This window comes from Coenobita brevimanus, chromosome 60 (genome assembly GCF_032717465.1).
Source record: "Coenobita brevimanus isolate Jiangsu-jjx chromosome 60, ASM3271746v2, whole genome shotgun sequence".
Classification (NCBI taxonomy): domain Eukaryota; kingdom Metazoa; phylum Arthropoda; class Malacostraca; order Decapoda; family Coenobitidae; genus Coenobita; species Coenobita brevimanus.
In genome coordinates, this window is record NC_137013.1 from 7,434,569 (window position 1) to 7,456,752 (window position 22,184).

The window sequence follows — 22,184 nt, forward strand, 5'->3', positions numbered from 1 at the left end:
AGGTTTTGAAAGTGAGTTGGATAGAAGAAAGAAAATGATAGAGTATCAAGAGAAGTTTAAAGATGAGTGGAACGCAGTGAAAGATCAGGAAAATGGCAGTGTGGAGGAGGAATGGTAGATTTTTAAGAGTTATGTGGTGGGGTATGCGGAAGAGGTGTGTGGTGTGAGACGAGTGGGTGGTGGTGTAAGAAAGGGAAGTGAATGGTGGTGCGAGGAAGTACAGTAAGTATGGCTGTGGCTGAGAAGTGTGGCTGCAGAGAAAGAATGAGGTGTCATATGAGAGGTATATGGAAAAGAGGAATAGGACGAGAAAGGCTGTGCGTGATGCAGAAGTGGCAGCAGATGAGTGGTGGAGTAGGCGGTTGACTGAGAATTTTCAACAGAATATGAACACGTTTTGGAAGGAGGTAAAAAGGATGTGAAAGAGAGATTCTGAGATTGAAGAACGATTAAAAGCAGAGGATGGAAGGATGTTAATTGAGATGGATGCAGTAAGGAGGAGATGGGCGAAGTACTTTGAAAGACCGTTAAATGTAGAGGAGGAAAGGGAGACTGAGATTCTGGCAGATGGAAGGGTGCAAGGAATAAATGTGTTGGGAGAGATGAATGAGTCTTTGATCTCAATCGAGGAAGTGCAGGAGGCAGTAAAGGTGATGAAAGCAGGGAAAGCTGCAGGTATAGATGGATGTGCTGTGGAATGCCTGAAAGGTGGTGGAACGACAATTGTTTAGTGGTTAGTAAGACTGTTGAATGTGTGTTTTGTGAGCGGTATGGTGCCGATTGACTGGGGAAGTGCTTGTGTGGTTCCGTTGTATAAAGGTAAGGGTGACTAGTATGAATGTACTAGCTCTAGAGGTATAAGTCTATTGAGTGTTGTATGTAAGGTGTATGGTAGAGTGTTGATTAAGAGAGTTAGAGAGGGTACGGAGGGAGTGACTGATGATGAGCAGTGTGGCTTTAGGAGAGAGAGAGGATGCATGGATCAGGTGTTTGCTGTGAGACAGGTGTGTGAAAAGTATTTAGCGAGAGGTAAGGATGTGTTTTGGGCGTTCATGGATTTAGAGAAAGAGTATGATTGAACTGATAGGGAGGCTTTGTGGACTGTTTTGAGGTTGTATGTACTTGATGGTAGGTTGTTAAAAGGAGTGAAAAGTTTTTATGTAAATAGTACAGCGTGAGTAAGAGTGGGTATAATACTATGAATGATCGGTTTCCCGTGAGAGTGGGGCTGCTGCAGAGAGGTACGATGTTGCACTGGTTGTACAATATTTATAGGGATTGTGTTGTACGAGGGGTGAAAGCGAGATTGTAAGGTGGAGGGTTGAGTCTAGTGAATGTTGATGGTAAAGAGTGGAATCTGAATCAGCTGCTGTTTGCAGATGATACTGCACTGTTGGCTGATTCGGAGAGATTGAGACAGTTGATAGAGGAGTTTGGAAGGATACGTGAGAGGAGGAAGTTGAGAGTAAATGAGAATAGGAGTAAAGTCATGAAGTGTGCGAGGTTGATTGATGGTAGGAGGATCAGTATAGTTTTGAACGGTGAGTTGCTTGAGGTGGTAAGAGTGTTTTAAGGATTTAGGGTCACATGTTGCTGTGCATGAAAGAATGGATGTAGAATTGAAGTTTAGAATGAATGAAGTAGGAAAGGTGCTGGGTGGAATGAAACGTGTTTAGACGTCGTTCGCTTAGAATGGATGTAATGAGAAGGCTGTATGAGGGTATAGTGGTACCGACTGTGTTATTTGGGGCTGAAACATGGAATATGGGTGTAGCAGAGAGGAAAAGTTTCAATGTAATGGAGATGAAGTGTCTGAGGAATATGTGTGGAGTGACCTGTATGGATAGGGTGAGAAATGAAGTACGAAGATGCGAGAGATTGCTGATCGAGTTGAGCAGAGAGTGTTGCGAAGAGCATTTGGAGAGAATGGATGAAGGGTAATTGGTGATAAAGATAACTGGATTGGATGTGAGAGGTGTAAGGCTGAGAGGAAGATCACGAATAGGATGGACGGACAGTGTGAAGAGAGTATTAGATGCAAGAGGGATGTCTGTTGAGCGAGGAAGAGTGGCTGCGCGTGTTAGGAATGACTGGAGTAGAAATTGTGAATGAATAAATGGTGGCCAGCGGCACTGAGGGGATATTCTCCGGCATTAGGTCTGATCAGCTGATCGGGTCAGGTGCGAGTAAGGGGAGTGGTCCATTATGATGTGGCAAGGGTAAACCAGCTCTGCTGTCGGGCCGGTCTGTGGATGATGCTGATTGCACTGCTTAGTTGATCCTCGTCTGGTGAGATGTGGTGAGGATCTGTCCCTTCTTCCTTGGGGCAAAGATACGAATAAATGTGCGTGTGTGGATGAATAAATTCGGAGTGTGTCGTCCTGTCGCGGCTACCTCCCTTTCTTTGGGGGAAGCAGCCTAGGTATATATAGATATCCCATCTCAACTCATCTCATCAGCCGTTTGTGTGTCCACCGCAGGACCGGCCTATCCCGACCGAAGTATATATATATATATATATATATATATATATATATATATATATATACATCCATCCATCATCCAAACCTACATTGCCTCATAAGGAGCGTAGGAGCCCGGGGCTAGGCAGTTGGTCCCGACATTTAAGACGAGAGTGACAAGCCTCACTCATCCGTGAGTGGCATTACATGAGCAATCAACCCCAAGCACCCCTTGGATATAAACCTTCACCGGCTCAATCTGACTGGAGCGCAATAATTACCCATTAAACCACCAGGTGCCAAAATTTGGTTATATGGTTATCACCCAGCGTAGTAAATAGTTTCCGGGTGTACAGGAAACCATTTGGCTTGTCACTCAGTGTAGAGTCACCCACAGGCAGAAGGAAGACGAAAGAATGAAGAAAAGAAAGACAGAAGAGGGAGTGTAAAGTGACCCGTAGGCAGAAGGACAAGGAAAGAATGAAGGAAAGGAAGACAGAAGAGGATGGAAGGAAAGAAGAATGGAGGAGAGGAAAGGGCAAACACCTGACAGCAGCACTACATCGAGTGAGTAGATGGTGAGCGGCCCCACCTACCACGAAATATACATACATACTACATATATATATATATATATATATATATATATATATATATATATATATATATATATATATATATATATATATATATATGTTTATTTACTTATTTCTATTTTTTATAGTGATATGCAAAATGCTCTTAGGAAGAGGTGCTACAAAGCCTGCCAAGCCACTTATAATAGGCCTGCTGTTTCCATTCAGCTGTCCCTAAGCCCCGGGGGACTTGCCTACTTAACTCTGGCATTTTACCTGCAGTTGGAAAACCTCCAGAGTTCCGAGGATAAATGTTATTTAGAGTTAGTTTCTTTACTGCGCTTCACTGGGAACTGCATTTTTAACGAGTGAGTAAAAATGATTGGCACGTTTCTAGTTATTGTAGCTTTTTGTCGTTCAACGTTTGATTTCGAATGTTAAAATATTTAATTAGCGTTAATGATTTCTAATACATGTAATTATCGTCATTCCGGCTTGAAAATTATGTGGAGAGAGAGAGAGAGAGAGAGAGAGAGAGAGAGAGGGAGAGGAGGAGGAGGAGGAGGAGGAGGAGGAATGCGAGAAAAATGCCTTCACCCCATTCCATCACAGAGTATTACACCTCCCGTACTAACCAGATGCATAGACAAGGAAATTTTACCCCACCCTATTTACTTATTAACTCCCTCATCGGCGGGATAATTTTAGCTTTCTTTTCCAGCTAACGCAAGATAATATTTAGCTGAGTGAGTCATAGGAGCGTGAGAAGTAATACAGGTAGGTTACAATTAACCTTCTCATCGATGGAACAACTCTGGTATTCTATTCAAGGTAATGCAAAAACTATTCTTCAGCTGAGAGTGAGTCGTAGGAGCTAGGAGGCTGAGAGAAAGTGGTGGCGATGTTTTTTTTTTTTTTTATGCGAGGAAGAAGGAACCAAAGGCCATGAGCCCGCAGTAACAGTTCCCTCCAAGAGAAAAACAAAATACAATAGAGAGCAAATTCAAGATCCGATCATTTTGAGATGCCTGGACACACTGCGTTTGAAAGACTGGAGATCATAGGCAGCAGGAAATACAGACAGGGGGAGACAGTTCCAGAGTTGACCTGTTGCATAAATGAAAGACTGGGAGTAACGGTTAACTCTTGCATTAGAGAGCTGGACAGAAAAGGGATGAGAGTTTGCTGCCAGACGGGTGCTACGCGCCCGTCGTAGAGGTGGAGGAATGCAAGCAGACAGTTAAGAGGAGCAGTGACCATTAAAGTAGCGATAAAAAAGAGATAAAGATGCAACAGTGCGGCGAAGAGACAGAGGTTGAAGGGAGTCAGTAAGAGGAGGAGAGTTAATGAGATGAAAAGCCTTTGACTCCACCCTATTCAGAAGAGCTGTATGTGGGGAGCCTCCCCACACATGAGAGTTGTACTCCACACAGGGGCGGATAAAACCCCTATATAGAGTCAACAATTGTGCAGGGGTAAAGAAAGAGTGGAGTCGGCTTAGTACACCCAATCTCTTGGAAGCAGATTTTACAAGAGATGTAATATGATCTTTCCAAGATAAGTCCCGAGTAAATGAAAACCCAAGCATATTCAAAGATGGTGCAAGATTAAGCTGAATATTATTAAACATTAGTGGGTATACCTGTGGAAGATTTTGACGGGTTGATAGGTGTAAGAACTGAATCTTAGATGCATTAAAAACAACCATATTATTTTTACCCCAGTCAGAGATGCGAGCCAAGTCAGACATTAGGTGTGCCATAGCCTCATCCCTTGTTTGTTGAAGTAACTGTTGAGATGGGCGTTGCGAGGAACCTGAATGGAAAGGTGAAGGAGTAGAGTCATCAGCGTATGAGTGGATAGGGTTAGATGTACAGCTTAGAAGATCATTGATGAATAAAAGAAAGAGAGTTGGTGATAGGACAGAGCCCTGAGGAACACCACTGTTGATAGATCTAGGAGAAGAACGATGGCCGTCTACAACAGCGGCTATAGAACGACCAGAAAGGAAGCTAGCGATGAAGGCACAGATAGAAGGATAGAAACCGTAGGAGGGCAGTTTGGAAATTAAAGATTTATGCCAGTCTCGATGGAAAGCCTTTGAGATGTCAAGTGCAATGGCAAAGCTTTCGCCAAAGTCCCGAAAGGAGGATGACCAGGACTCTGAAAGGTAGGTGAGAAGATCGCCAGTGGAGAGTCCCTGACGGAACCTGTACTGACGATCGGAAAGAAAGTTGTGATAGGAAAGATGCCTTAAAATTTTTCTATTGAGAATTGACTCAAAAACTTTTGAAATACAGGACGTTAAAGCAATAGGACGATAGTTGGAGGGTTGGGAGTGGTCACCCTTCTTTGGGACTGGCTGAATGAGAGCAAACTTCCAGCAAGAAGGAAAGGTACAAGTTGGCAGACAAAGGCGAAAGAGTTTGCCTAGGCAGGGAGTAAGCACGGAACTACAGTTCTTGAGAACAACAGGAGAGACCCCATCAGGCTCATATGCCTTGTTAGTACTGAGGCCAGTGATGGCAGAAAATACATCAGCTGAAGATATTTTAATGTCAGCCATGAGGAAGTCAGAGGGGGGAAGTGATGGAGGAACAGCACCGGAATCGTCTAAGGTGGAATTGGAGGAGAAAGTCTGTGCGAAGAGATCTGCTTTATCAGTAGAAGAAATAGTTACAGAACCATCAGAGTAGAAAAGAGGAGGGAAGGATGATGAGGTAAAGTTGATAGAAAGATTTTTGGCAAGGTGCCAGAAGGAGCGGGAAGAATTCGAGTTGGAGAGTTGAGAACATTTAGTATGGATGAAATTATTTTTAGTAGAGCGAAGAACAGACTTAGCACGATTCCGGGCAGAAACGTAAAGATGATGTGATTCAGGGGTGGGTTGGCTCCGGTACCTTTTGTAGGCCCTCTCTTTGTTGCGGACAGCATTAGAACAAGTGTGATTAACCCCTTTAGGCCGGGTGACAGTTACATCCAACGTGAATCTGGTGGATCTTACGCCGCTTTCGCTCCAAAAATTAGTTATCTTCTTCACGTCATTAGTCATTAAAGCAAGGATCTACAAACCTGAGAATACTTTCATTTGCAAGAGGAAGAGTTGTTGAGTAAAATGGTCTTAATTCGTTACCCTAAGTGCTACACTTTTCGAGATATTAAGGTTTGAAAACAAGCAATTTTCAGTGGTCTCCGAGATCTTGCCCTTGGTGAGGTGACTACTACATTATACAGTATACTGCCCGGAGTCTAGGGGTTAAACCAAGGCTTTCTTGCATTAGTCAAAGGATATGAGAAAGGAATGTATGCTTCCATGCCCGAGAGAATAACCTCTGTAATGCGCAAGACACACTCAGATGGCTCACGGCCATGGAGGCAATAATCATTCCAGGGAAAATCAAAGAAGTTCTGCCTGAGGGCCTCCCAGTCCGCGGCTCCAAAATGCCACAGACGACGTTTCCCTGCAGGGTCCACAGGCCGTACCGGAGCAATAGGACAGGTTAAGGTGATAAGGTTGTGATCGGAGGAGCCCAACGGAGAGAAAAGATTAACAGAGTAAGCAGAAGGATTAGTTGTGAGGAAGAGGTCAAGTATGTTGGAGCTCTCTCCAAGGCGGTCAGGGATATGGGTAGGGTGCTGTACAAGCTGCTCTAGGTCATTAAGGATAGAAAAGATGTAGGCTTGTTCACCAGGTGGATCAGTGAAAGGAGAGGAGAGCCAAAGGTGGTGGTGAACATTGAAATCTCCTAGAATGGAGATTTCAGAGAAAGGAGAAATGGATAGAATTTGTTCCATCGTAGAAGTAAGATAGTTGAAGAATTTTTGATAGTCAGTAGAATTAGGGGATAAGTAAACAGCACAGATATATTTAGCCAGAGAATGACAAGAAAGCCGAAGCCAGAGTGTAGAGAATTCAGAAGAATCGAGTTCAGGAACACGAGAGCAAGATAAGTCGTTGCGTATATATACACAACAGCCACCTTTGGCTTTGAAATGAGTATAGAGAAAGTAGGAGGATACAGAAAGGGGTTTGCTGTCAGTTGCCTCAGACAGCTGAGTCTCAGTTAGAAAAAGAAGGTGAGGTTTAGAGGAGGAGAGGTGGTGCTCAACAGAGCGAAAGTTAGAGGAAAGGCCGCGAATGTTGCAGAAATGAAGAAGAAGAGAGTCAGACAGTGGTTCCAGGCACCTCGAGTCGTCACCGGGAGAGGGGCGGATGGTGGGGCCATTTATGGTCCCCCCCCCCTGGGGACTCCGAGGCTTGGTGATGAGACGCCATTTTAGTGAATTTTGAATAGGAAGTGTAGTGTGCACTGTGCATGTAGTTTGGTGTAGATAGAGAAATTTGTACTGGAGAGCATGCTGGCCTACTCTCTGTGTAACTGAGACACTGAAAAAGTTCAGCAAAGGGGGATGGTCAGGAACTACTCCTGAGGGCTGATGAAACGGGAGCTCCAGTACTCCCTGTCATCAGCTTTCCATCCACCTCGGGAGTACTGCCCTGCTGGACTGGTGTGTGTGTGTGTGTGTGTGTGTGTGTGTGTGTGTGTGTGAGAGAGAGAGAGAGAGAAAGAGAGAGAATTTTACTTACCTTGAGCCGAGACACCCTTATCACACAAAACGTAAAGCTGATTTGGAAAAGGAAGTGATTTAAAGAAAACTATGGCAAATATGAGTAGCCTCTCTCTCTCTCTCTTTCTCTCTGCGACGGAATCATAACGAGGATATGGGCTTGAATTTTGGTCTTTCCTCATCACAGCTAACGATTGCAGTTTTTACCGTTGTCATCGGTGGTAAATTCATGTGCTGGTGCTGCATACACGGAGAGAGAGAGAGAGAGAGAGAGAGAGAGAATAAAAACATGAATAAAATTTGAGATGTCGCCTTAAATTAGAGAAATCAATATCCTTTTTAATATCTACAATAAAAAATAAATTGATTAATAAAAAGTCATAAACAGGCGTTGCGAAATTACAGGGAATTAGTGTCGTGTTTGTCTGCGTCACAAGATACAAAGCTGTGGAGAGCAACGCGATTTTGTTCTGTTCTTTAGTTCTTGTTCACGAAAACTTTGACATTAACCTTCACGGGAATCAAACCATTAAATTCTACAGACCTATTTTAACAGGGTGTACTCTCTTGGCCCTTCCTTACCCTCGACCAAAATTCTACCATATTCTATTTTTTTCCCCTCCACATTAATTTATCTACTCGCCTGACTTTCATTCTTTGAGGGTATTTTCAAACACAGTCGAAGTGCTAACCCTACAGCGTTTATTTTCATGGGGTATATCTTCCTTCCATGGCCTCACCACCCACCCAAATTCCATCCTATGCCATCCATCCCTTCCTCACAACACCTATCTCTTTGCCCTCTTTGACAGTTCCTTAGCGGGCCAACGAACATTATATATTATTATTTTCGCCCTTCGACAACGAGGCACCATTCTCCACTTAAAAATACAGTAATAATAATAATAATAATAATAATAATAATAATAATAATAATAAAGAAAGAACTATCGCCCACAAGTAATCAAAATAAAATAGTTAAACTTCCTGTGGTCGTAAAAGCCCATATACGTTTCCAGTCATGAAATCTGAGTGACCATTTTAGATCTATGTCACTCTTTTGTTCGACAGTGGCCTATTATTGTTCTGCACAGCTGGCACTGGAGAGAGAGAGAGAGAGAGAGAGAGAGAGAGAGAGAGAGAGAGAGGATGTGTAGTGTGTTGGGTTCTGCCTCACTCCTATCCGAACTCTCGTCGCGGTAACATCTCCCCTCTCTCTCTCTCTCTCTCTCTCTCTCTCTCTTCGCCACCACTTTCTCCTCCTCCTCCTCCTCCTCCTCCTCCTCCTCACCCTCCTCCACGTGCTTCTTCTTGTTGAATTTCCTCCAGCTTTTAAGGCCAAACACCTCTCAAGAACAGTGGTGTCTCTGTCTGTCTGTCTGTCTGTGTTACGGAAAAGAAATTAAACATAAGCTTACATTTAGAAAGCAGAAAACTAACGACACTAGGGAAAGAAAAACACACTAGTATTGCAGAAGTGGACCAGATGTATAAATTGTGCTGAACTTACTGAATCCGAGTATTAGTTAAGTGCAATGAAGTGGCAGTCATAGAAGAATATTGTTGGTTTTTAAAGGATTACTGAAGACATATAATCAAATTTGTGTAGCGTTTACCAGGAACATCACCTCTCGGTTAAGCATAAGGTTATCCAAGTGAGCGTTATTATGGCTGCAAATAAAAATCATATAATTACTCCTGAGTGTAACTAAAGTAAGGATTTTACAAACAATTCTGTAACATCTTTGTAAGGACTGAAATGATGGATTTAAAAAGAATCTGTAACACTGAGATGTGTTAGTACTTGTTTTGTTATTACTGTGAATGGTGTCATCATCATCATCATCAGGATCATCATCATTACCCACATTATTACCAACAGATGAGAGGTTACTAATTGCGATAAGTTTTCATTGACATGTTATACTTTGTCAAACAGAAACAGAATGAAATGTACAGTAGATGAAACAGTGATAATAATGGTTTTACTCTTGGCCTACAATTGTCATCCCTTCATCTTGAATGCTCAGGTGTCATTACAGATGAACACTAAAATATGGTGCTAATAGCGAAGATGTGATATAGAGAGGATGTAGAGCCGTAGGGTGCATTCACACCAGCCCGGAACCGAACATATTCAGACGCAAACTGTCCGATTGTGTAGGTCAGGATAAAACCTTTCAATACTACGTCTCGTTTCATGGACCTTGTTCTGCACTCATTTTCTTGCTGCCACATGCGATATATTTGCCACTGAGAAACGGAATGGCCAGACGGTGAACCAATGGAATTAACTTTTCTTTTATCCCAACCAAGATGATCGGACAGTTTACGTTAGGAGTACTTTCTGACCTCTTTGTGCTTGCACCCGTAGCGTCGTCTTATTCTGCCACTGAGCTGCACGAAATAGGCTGCAAGAGGACGAAAATCTAGGCCGAGTTAAAGTGAAAGGACTATATTGGAGTGCAAAAAAAGTTATTATGTTAGTAATCATTTGAACAGATGATATCTCCTCTTATTCCGTCTGTAAACCGTTCGACGATTTTAGCTAGCTTAGGATTCAGCACATACTTGTGGGATTATAACCCGGTGATATAAAGTATATACTATTTTAAAACATCAGAATTACTGTGCTGCGGAATGATGCTTTGAATCAGAATACTATGGATCTCCAGAAGCTGAAATATCGGAGAGAGAGAGAGAGAGAGAGAGACGGTAAGGGTACCCTTGTCGAGATTAGCTACCTCTTCAGTATGAGGCCTTTTAATTCAATAAAATTGCCTGTAGGCAGAAAGAATAAAAATGAAGTTACCGTACTATAAACGCTAAGAAAGACTGCTTTTATCTCTCAGAACAAACGATTTTTCGCAGATGAATGTAATCACCTAGAATTACGATGAATCAGATTTAAAACATAGTTATGTCAGGTATTTTGGATAATTTATTTAACCCTTCAGTGCGAGAGGGCTTTCCGATGCTGAATAAAATCGTCTGGAGACAGCAATAATAGACTGAAAAAAAAAAAAAAAAGCTTCGTTTTAATAGAGCAAAGGATTGATAAAACTTTTGGAGGAGACAGAAATAAACTAGAGAGAGAAAAAAAAAAGTGATCTCTGAAATAATCAAGGGTAGGAGACCGGGCTGCCTCCCTGGTGGCACGATCGATAAGCCTCTTGGGAGAAGCCTCTTGGGGATTCGAATCTGCGTCCTTCACCCCACTAGGCACCGCAGTCCACTACACCACAGGGCGTCACTGATGGTAAGTACGTAATCCCTCTTTATTCTTTGTCTTTGCTGTACCAGGCGATTCTACGGAGCCGCAAAGGTTCTTTGCTGTACCAGGCGATTCTACGGAGCCGCAAAGGTTCTTTACTGTACCAGGCGAGGAGCCGCAAAGGTTCTATGCTGTACCAGGCGATTCTACGGAGCTGCAAAGGTTCTATGCTGTACCAGGCGATTCTACGGAGCCGCAAAGGTTCTTTGCTGTACCAGGCGATTCTACGGAGCCGCAAAGGTTCTCCTGAAGGAATTGAAACACACTTTGTTTATATTTATTTTTTAATCTTAATCCATTTATGTCTTACTTGTAGTCTTTGTTTTTCTTACCATTATTTATTTTTTTAGACTTTAGTATTTTATTCTTGCTACTGTCAGGAGATTTTATTTAGATCAGGGAAGATGTTTCTCAACGAAAGGATTTAAGAGAACTCATTCATCCCTTCACAACAACATTTTTTTTTCTTCCAATTCTGTTTTATTTACCATGGAATAAAAACCTCAGACTGAAAGGGTTAAAGAAAAAAAAACTTCATTCTTCCCTTTACAACGACATAATTTTTTCAATTTTATTCTGGCTACCTTCGGACGATTATCTTAAGCTCAAGAACTGATAATCTCAATTTACGTTTCCCCACGATGATCATTTATTTATTTATTTTATTTACTAGTTCTGAAGAGCGTCAAGTCGGGCCAAAATTGTTGTGTTCTTGACAGTAAGCACAGTTATAATATGTGAGTAAACATCTCCATTTCAATAACTCATTCCACTGTGACAGCAAGATTTCTGTCTATTTTTGCATCCATCTCTACCTGTCCATCTATCTGTCTATCTATCAGTCTGTCTGTCTGTCTGTTTATCTCTCTGTTTGTCTGTCTATAGCCAGGCGGTTTTATCCATGTCATTCTATCCTCAGCAAGCAAACTCCCCTCTCTCAAACTTACACATCTCTCACTCACATACCTCTCTTCCACACCCTCCATCTCATCCTCGGTCTCTCCCTTCCTCCTCCTCCCCTCCACCCTCCCCACCTCACTCACATTCACTCTCCTAGTCAATCTCTCATTCTTCGTTCCACGTGGTCAACCATCTCAGTGTACTAATGATTTCCAGCGCACCCGTGATAACACCATAACCCTCTCATATGTCTGCCTGGATCTCCACCTAACTTCACATCAAGACATACCATATTTACCTTGCCCAGACGGAGCCCGACGAGGTTTTGTTTTTGGCTGAGTTTGTTTGTTTGTCTTTTTAGCAACATTACGGAAAAACGGCTGAAAGAAATTACATGGAACTTTCAGGATATGTGGGCACTGGTCCCCAAAGACAGTGATTAAATTTTGGAGGTAATCGAGTGACTCTGAAAGGTCATCACGGATTTTCAGAGGGCAATAACTTGAAAACGGCTGAAGATAGAGATATTTCCTATCAGGAACATACAGGGGCTCGTAATATAGGTTTTCATTTGGCGCCAAGACCTTTGACCTTGAATGGCCTTGAAAGGTCAAACTCAAGGTCACGAATATTCAGGGGACTATAACTCGAAACTGGTTCAAGATAGAGATATTTACTGTTATCAACATATATGAAATCCCATATGGGTTTTTAATTGGTACCTTGACCTTTGACCGTAAGTGATCTTGAAAGGTCAAACTCAAGGTCACTCATAATCAGGGGGTTATAACTCGAAATTCGTTGAGGATAGAGATATTTACTGTTACCAAGATATAAGAAGTCTCATAAGGGATTTCATTTGTCAGCATGACCTTTGACCTTGAATGACTGAAACGTCAAACGCAAGATCTCGGACTTTCAGAGGGTGTAACTTGAAAGCATTTGCGCCATTACCTTACAGTTTAATTGTGTACTGACACTGAATGTCAGAAACGAGTCAGTATTTAACTGCAATAAAATAATTGCTGTCGGGCGGGGTTTGTTGTACGTGGCACCACTTGTATTGAATGTTTTCACTCATTCAGTTCAATGACTTCTGACTTACTTATTGTACAACATGGTTCTTGTGTGTCAGCTAAGGGTGGCCTCCATCTACTCACATGATGTAGTACTACCTACAGGTGACCCTAAAGTGACTGACGAGCTAATGGTTTCCAATGCTTCAGGTGCTTCAGGAATCTACGTTGAGCGGTACCCACATAAAAACAAATGGATGCCTGGTGTTTTAGTAGATGAAAGCTGTCCAAATGAATGTGGCCCATCAGGCTTTAGTTCCATGCATTATACCACTCAGAGGAAAAAGTGACCGGTCCCATTTAAGTTTAGCGACTGCAATCCTAGCTCTGGGCCTCTTGAGGACAAAAAAAAAAAAAAATACTATTTCAAAGCCCTTTATTGCATGTCTCAAAATGTGATGGACAGCAATAGTAACTACAGCAACACCTTGTTTTATGTTGCCTACGTTTTAACATTCTTCTTTGCTACAAATCTGCAGAAATTACACAAAAAAGGCCCATTTAAGTATCATTGTCACCTGTCAAGCTAATTTTTCAGTTGCCTCCAGTTTACAGTACAAATTATGGACAATCAGGAGGTAATCTTTTTTTTTGGGGGGGGGGGGAATTTGCCTAAAAGTTTCTGGCATTGTTTTAAAACTGGTTTAGCTAATGTAAAGCACTGTAAGATTATGTTCTGACTGTAGTTTGTGCAAATGCTGATAAATTTACTTTTAAATTCTCAACAAAATCTTACAAATTTTTCATAATTTTGGAGGCAGTAAATTGGACAAACTAGCTGAAGGCCATGGCTGTTGTTCTCGTACCTTATTCGTTGACTTAGTACTTGTTTTTGATCCATTCATATTTCTCTGTTGTCATTACTAATGTCACTGTGAATATTTTCATTGTTGCATTTTTTCCACAGACATGAAAACAATGCATCACTGTGGGAAATAAAGACGTTCTAGGAAAATTTCAACATAACGGTTTGTTTTCTCAAGTTTTTCCTTTATAATGAGCATATATGAGCTAAATTTAGTAAATAATTGAGGAGATGTGTTCATTTTAAGAGAAAAAACTTTTTTGAACAAAAAATGAGTACTTGACGCATTTTTCAGTGCTTTCTTCTGTTCTCTGTCGGTATTGTGTAATATTATACCCTGTGTTGGGCAGTACCCCTGGAGGCCGCCCTTCAATTGGCAGCACCAGGGAGGTTCCAGTCTGCCTAAAACCTGGTCTGGGTGGAGAAATATCACACTGCAATACTTCATTGCCCCAGGTAAAAAACTACGGTCGTGCAAACAGCATTGCTCAAGACCCAAGAGGCTCCCCCCACCCTTATGACGGGTGACCCCAAACCTAGTCCGGGTGGTAGTTTGCCACTGGAGAATTTCATTTCCTTATCCGTAATACAATGGACCTGCCAAATAATGTTACTGGTAACCCTCAGAGGCCTCATCCCACGTTGGGGGTAGCCCCTCGGGGTCCCCCCAGTCTAAAACCTGGTCAGGGTGGAGGTCTAACGCGCAATTTTTTTTTCCTATGCAATAATGAATGGTTGTGCACTGGGGAAAACATTCACACACGAAAAGCTCACTTGTACAGTCTGAAATTTCTCGGCAATAAAATCTATATTTCTCTCTATTTATCTATCTATCTGTCTATACCTATATGTATATATATATTATATATAAAATATATAAGTATACTCTGTATATACTTATATATATACAGGTCACGCCCTGTATAATATATATATATATATATATATATATATATATATATATATATATATATATATATTGCCAGACGCCTTTTATTCCGTGAGGTTTGGCCACAAACAAATCTCTTTCAGGTCGCCCAGTCCCCCGACGTCCCACTGTCTTCCCCCAATCTCACTCACCCCTCTCCCATATACCTCTCCTCTCAATCTCACCATCTCATCCTCGGCTTCCCCCTCCCTCTCTCCGACACCACCTTACTCACATACACTCTTCTCGTTACTCTCTCGTTCTCCATCCTTTCCACATGGCCGAACCACCTCAATGTATTTTTCCTAACGCTTTCTATCACATCCACATTCACATCACAACGCTCCTTCATTTCCTCGTTTATCAGTCTGTCTCTTCATGTAACACCACACGCTCCTTTCAGATGAGTCATTTCCAGTGCTCCCACTCTTGACTAATGTCCGTCCAATAAGGTTCAAGCTTCGCTTGCATACGTTAGAGTCGGTATCACAATACCATCATACAGCGACGTTTTTACTTTTATGCTCACTTCCCTATTGCTTGTCGCTGCTTTGAAAAAACTAGCATATTTCCTTTCTTCTTGTACCCTTATAAGCACTTCATCCTCCAAACTTCCATTCTTACTCATCACACATCCCATGTACTAAAACGCACTCTCATTTTCCGTTTCCTCATCATCCGACCTCACTGTACAATCAGTGACTTCATTTCTCTCGAAGACCATAACTTTACACTTCCCTACATTCACCTTTAGATTCCGTTTCATACACACTTTTCCAGACTCATTCACTAAGTCTTGCAGTTCCCTTTCGTTTTCACTTAACAAAACAGTATCATCTGCAAACAACAGAACAGGAAGTTTCCATATGCCGCCCTCTCTCAATAGGGCCACTCCAACATCCATTGCCTTAACTTGTATCATTTTTATAACTCCATCCGGATGCACATTTGAACAACCATCGAGACATTACATATCCCTTTTTCTATTGAACATTCAGATAGAAAAACTCACTCAGTTCACGATCCACACGCACTGCAGCCTTAGTACCCTCATATGGCATTCAACAGCTACACATTTACTACAAATATTTTTAATATTTTCCACATTCCTTTTCTATCCACTCTGCCATATGCCTTCTCCAAATCCATGAAGGCCGCATAAACTTCTTTCCCTTCTTTAAAAACTTTTCCACTAAAGACCTAAGGATGAATATCTGAGCTACACAATCTCTTCCCTTCCCAAAAGCTCCCTGTTCTTCTCCAACTAATTCCTCTGTTATTTCCCTAATTCTGTCAATTAGTATCCTACCATATACTTTTCCTACTACACTCAGAAGACAAATGCCCCCATGATTACCACGCACTTCTTTTTCCACTTTGCCTTTGTACAGGAGAATAATAATACCTGACTTCCAATCCTCCAGGACTCTTCCTTCCTCCCAGGCCAATTTGCACATCTTCCATAGCCATTCTAGTACTGTACTCTCTCTCCCCCTTGCCTCATCATTTCACCACCCACTCCATCAGTTCCTGGGGCTTTCCCCTTTTTGTCTTTCTTCATTGCTTTCACTACTTCCCTCTCATCCTCCTCCTTCTCCAAGCCTTCCCCAGCTACTTATACCCACATTACTTTCATTCTTTATGTCTGACAGTTCCTTAAAATGCTCTCTACATCTATTTACTTTTTCTCTCTTCTCCAATATCATTCTACCAGTTTTATCTTTCACCGCCGACTAACTTCTTTATCACCCTGTCTACTTCTCTTTATCTCCTTCCAAAACATTTTCTTACATTCCCTTCACTTTAACTCAAATTCCTTCCAAATTCCTCATGCACTCTCTTCTTACTCACTCTTACTAATCATTTCACCTCTCTTCCTCTCTACATAGAACTCTCTCATCTGTGTCTCAACTTCCTCCATGCCTCTTCTTCCCATCCACTCAATATATGTTTTCTTCTTTTGCGCCACAGCTTGTCTCACCTCTTCATTCCACCATGGTGTTCCCTGCACTCCCGTTCGTCTTCTCTTCACCTCACACACCACCTCACATGCTGCACAGTTTTCTTCTGTGAATATCTTGTACACACCTTCCACTTCCTCCATCTGCTCCAATCCATATTTACCTAATCGCTCCTCCATTTGTCTCTTATATTCTGCCTTTTTTCCATCCTAGTTGTATGAACTACTTCCTCCTGTCCTTCCCTCCTTCTATTCATCCATTGCACTTGTACCTTGACTTTCACCACCAACAAGTGGTGGTCAGAAAGTCCACTCCCCCAGCCTCTGTAAGCTCTTGCATCCATTATCTACCTTCTCATTCTCGCATCCACACACACATAATCAGTCATTGCCTTCCGTTCATTCAGTTCATCACCCACCCTTCTCATCACACTCCACATATACCTGTGGATCATTATGTGCCTAAAGAGGGTATTAGCAATCACCAACCTCATTCCCGCACCTCCCCGCACAAATGTCCACTAGAGCACTGCCATTCTCATTCACTTCTGCAAGCACACCCCACTCACCAAGTACTCCAGCCACCTTCACATTCCTTAATGTTGCATTCGTATCTCCAATCAAAATCACTCTTTCATTCCTTTCAAACTTTTCCATGCACGCATTGGCGCATACACATACAATCGCCAACTTTTGTATTCCAACTTTCACTCTTAGCCACACAATCTTTGAACCAACTGATCCATACTCTCTTAAATTCTCCTTCCATCTCTAGCACATAACTGTACATACACCCTCTTTTGCCCTCCCATTCTCACCTACTGCTCATATATCCTGTCCATACCCCACTCTCTTATACTCTCAAACTCTCCATTTTGTGTTATATATCTATATCTATATATCTATCTACATAGATAGATAGATAGATATTTATTTATTTATTTATTTATTTCTATCTATCTTGGTGCCGTATCTCAGAGGACGTGGACTGTCAAGGAACGCCATTCGTCTCGGTTCGTTGCCTTCTGTGACAGTTCAGTCTTTCTTGCTCGTCCCTTCTGTGGCTCCGACCAGCCCATCCATGAGAGTCTTCCTCGGTCTTCCTCTCCCTCTCTTGCCGTTACTCTTCCCAGTTAAACACACCTCCACCAGTCCCCTCCGTGTCTTCAAGTGACCCGTGAATGTCATCTGCCTCCTCCTTATCACGCCAGTAACTCCCTCTTCGTTCCTGCCTCTTGTAGTACTGACTCATTCGTCCCCCGGTCTGTCCATGATATTCGTAACATTCTCTTCCAAAACCTCATGTCTGCTACCTCTAGTCTCCGCTCTTCTTCCTTGTTCAGTGACCATGACTCGCAACCGTACAAAAGTGTTGACCACACGTACGTTTTTACAAATCTTCGTCTTGTACTTATAGATATTTGTCTGTTGGCCAGGACTTTCCTATGCTTTTGATATGCCGTCTTCACTGTTCCTATCTTCTTTGACTTCTTGCGAGCTCCGTCCATCTATAGTAATCACTCTCCCTAAGTAGCTATATTTATCAACCTGCCTCAGCACTTCTCCGTCCACCCTCACTGTTGCTTCAGATGTCTTCTTCCTCGAGACTACTATCATTTCTTTCTTCTTAACATTCATATGCAAACCTCTCTTCCGGCTCTCCTACACCAGCTTCTCAACTAGCGTCTGCAATCTTTCTTCTGAAGCGGCGATCAATACGGTATCGTCAGCGTATCGGATATTTGTGATTTTCCTACCGCCACCGTTATAGTTGTTCTTCGTTCCTCATAATCATTTCGCTGTGCAGGTTGAACAAGTCTGGGAAAATCACACAACCTTGTTTAACGCCTCTTGCAATACTTCTATACTCTGTCTTCACATCTGCTACTCTAACTGCCACTTTCTGACTCCAGTACAGGTTCCTAATCATCCTGATGGCTTTCCGATCCTATTTAAGTTCTTCCAACATTTGTAATAGATTATCGTGTTTGACGCGATTGAAAGCTTTCTCGTAATCTACGAAACACAAGTAGACGTCCTTCTGTACCCCGAGTGCTCTTTCGGCCAATACTCTAAGGGAGAATATGACATTTCGCGTCCCTTTATCTCTTGTGAATCCAAACTGGCACTCCGATATCTCGTGTTGGATTTTGTTTCGGATTCGCTGTAGTATCACCTTCAGAATGATCTTGGTGATTTGGCTTATGATGCTGATGGTGTGGTGTTTATTGCACTCTAATGTACCCAGCACCTTTGATACGTAAACTCCGCAATGTACATATATTCTGGTATATCTCCCGTATTATATATTGCATTTGCTAAGCTCGTTATCCGGTCAATGACAAACTCTCCAAGTGCTCGTAACATCTCCACTGATATACCATCTTCCGCCACGGCTTTTCCCGCTTTCATCTCGTTCATGGCATGCTCTACCTCCTCTTTGAGAATCACTGGTCCTTCCTCCTCGGTGTATACCGTCGTCTCATCCCTGTTTGTACGCTCCAGTCTGTTATCTTCAAAAAGATCTGATATGTACTCTGTTCATCGGTCTTTGACATCTACTTCCATCGCTATGGACCCGTCCTTCTTTCTTATCGCAATGTTCTACATTTGCTTCTTACCTGTGACCTCTTGGATTTTTTCGTACATCATCTTCCCGTTGTGCTTTTCTAGCTTGTCAGTCTCTTCGCACGTCATGTTCAGCCACTCCTCCATCGCCTTATTGCCTTCCTTGTGGATTGTTCTGTTGAGTTCTCCGTATCTATCTTCGTCTCCTCCTTTGACCTTTCTTCTCTCGTCTGTGAGGTCTAGGATGTGCTCTGTCATCCATTTTTCCTCGCTTCCTATTTATATACATATATTTATATACGTATACAAAGTATATAGATAGATAGATAGATACAGATATAGATATAGATAGATAGATAGATGAGAGAGAGAGAGAGAGAGAGAGAGAGAGAGAGAGAGAGATATGTATACTGGATAAGAAACAAGAAAAAAACAAGCTGCTTGTGTGTTGCCTCAGGACTATCGTGCCTCAAAATGTCATTGTCCTAATTTTGCTAAGTGGCGGATATTACAGCCCCCAAATGGTAGATTTTGCCTTTGGAATTTCACTGTAAATTATGCAGCTGATTTTCTAATTTCCCTTCAGTTTACTGTACTAGTTTCATTGATAATATTGTGCTATTTATGGAACATTTATCCTTGTCTTAGATACAGGAGCAACTACTATTTCCCCCATTTTTTTTTTTTTATTGTACATTAACGTCTGCTGTGTGCGTGGCAGAATCAGAGAGAACTCGGTAACAACTCATGTTTACAACCGACACTCTTGCCATTACTGACAAAAAATAGAAACGCCTGGCTCCATATGCGTGAAATTTCTTGAACTTGACTCCTTCACTACTATGACGTCCCCCCCCCACCTTTTCTTTTTTCTTGTGTTTCTGTTGTATCCAGATTATGTTACTTTTCGAAATGGGTGGGTTTGATGTGGCCTTAACTAGCTCCTTTACTTGGGTGGCTTCCAGGTTGAATAAAGTCTCCTGACACTGACTAGAACAAAATGAACAGCACAGTAAATTATGCAGCATCAGTCTCCTCCAGACACTCGATGGTACTTAAATGCTCGCAGAAAAAATATAGTATTCCTCATTTCGTTTTCAGTAATCGGTTCCTAGAGGACGCATTCTGTTAGGATCTCTCCCTCTTCCTACTCACCATCATCATCTTCATAATCATCATCATCATTATCATTAGCCTGGAAAAAAACCTCGCCGTGCCCACTGCCCACGCACGATGTGGAGCAGGAAAACAACGTCTTCAGCCTGTATAGACTAAATCGTGCAAAAAATCATCTGGTGGTAACAACAACTCAAGTTTATGACTGACATTTTAGCCATTACTGAGAATATATGGAATCATCTAAAAATACCGAAATGTTTCCAATTATCGTGTGGCTTTTTTCTCTTCACAACAAAAGGTATTTTCTATAATGAGTAGCATTGGAGGGCAGAAAACAATATAATTTCTTTTTTTAAAATTTGCCTGACTGCAGCAGCATAAAATACTCGTAGTTTCTAAAAGCACATCTTTTCAGGTGGGGATAATGGTTAGATTGATGATAATTATGATTAACACTGTTCCGTGCGTTAAACTACTACGGGCAAAACACAAAAGATAATGATCAATTTCAATCTTGCCCTTTGGCCTTAACCCTTGACTGATTATTCTAAAAAAAAAAAAAATAAATAAATAAACACCCCTGCTGACCTTCAAAGTTTGGTTCAGCTCTGACCAGAACTGCATCAGTGATTTTGTTTACATAGTCACAGGTGGTAAAACTGGCTTAATCTGTGGGTGACATCCTTGCCCAACCTATAACTCTTCTCTTCTACAAAGTTTGGCATAAATCGGATAAAAACACTTTCAACTTTGACCTATTGTTCAAAAAATAATAGGTGACCTCCTTGGCTAACTCTGAATCTTATCACCAAGTTTGATCAGTGTCGTATCAAAGTTGTTCGCGAATACTTGCTCACTGCAACCTGGTCCATTACTTGGTTACATACATACCTAGTTACATAATTACATAAATAGCAGTCGGTGGCAGAAAAAGATGCTAAGACGCTTCTCAGCATCTAAAAATATCAAGCATACCTCCCAGCTTCTGATGGGAATTCATTCCTCTAAAAACTGCAGCAAATATGATAAACTGTAATTCAGCCCCAAGAAAAAACATGGAAGAAGGATACCTGCATCACAAGGCTTTAATAAATAACATTACGGTTTCGTTCGAGAATCAAAGTCTTTGTTAATTTCTCAGAAAGTTGCTAATTACATCCATTAGTTCCCACCTGCACCATTTACCTTCTGTGAGACGATCCGTGCCAGTTGTGATGCCCGTAGTCTAGACAGACAGACAGACGGACGGACAAATAGACAGACACACAGACAGACAGGCAGATAGATACATAAATAAATAGGTAGATATATATATATATATATATATATATATATATATATATATATATATATATATATATATATATATATATATATATATACATAAGCAAAAAAGGAATTATGAATTGTCCCAGTACTTTCCTGCATTCAAATCTTCGGGGGAAAACACCTCACTTTCCCGTGGTATTGTGAAAGTGTTCTTAACCCACTTGCACCCAGCGTCCTAAAGATAGGACGGAAGTGGACATTTTCAAAAGTTCATAAAGAAGGGAACCCCGGGGTAGGGACCTATGAGCTTCGCGATTATGAGCCGACAGGCGGAGGGCGGTGCGCTAAGTACCCTTCCTGCACAATCCCTCGCACAGGAACCCTGGGAGCTAACGGATTAAAATTCTGTATTTCTTTTTCTTGTGGATACCAGCATAGCAATGAATCACGTGTATGTAAGAGAGACTTTGCATCTCTCTCTCTCTCTCTCTCGACAGATAAATAAAGGCAAGCAACCATAAGCATTTATTTCAGACATGATGTATAAAAACAGTGAAGGGCAGTTTTTTTTTTTTCGTTAAGTTTGGAATGCACGTTTTACCTGGTCTACAATCAACTACTGGTGCAAATCTCCTTAATTGGAATTCCAGTCAATAGCCCGAGATAAAACACACTGAAT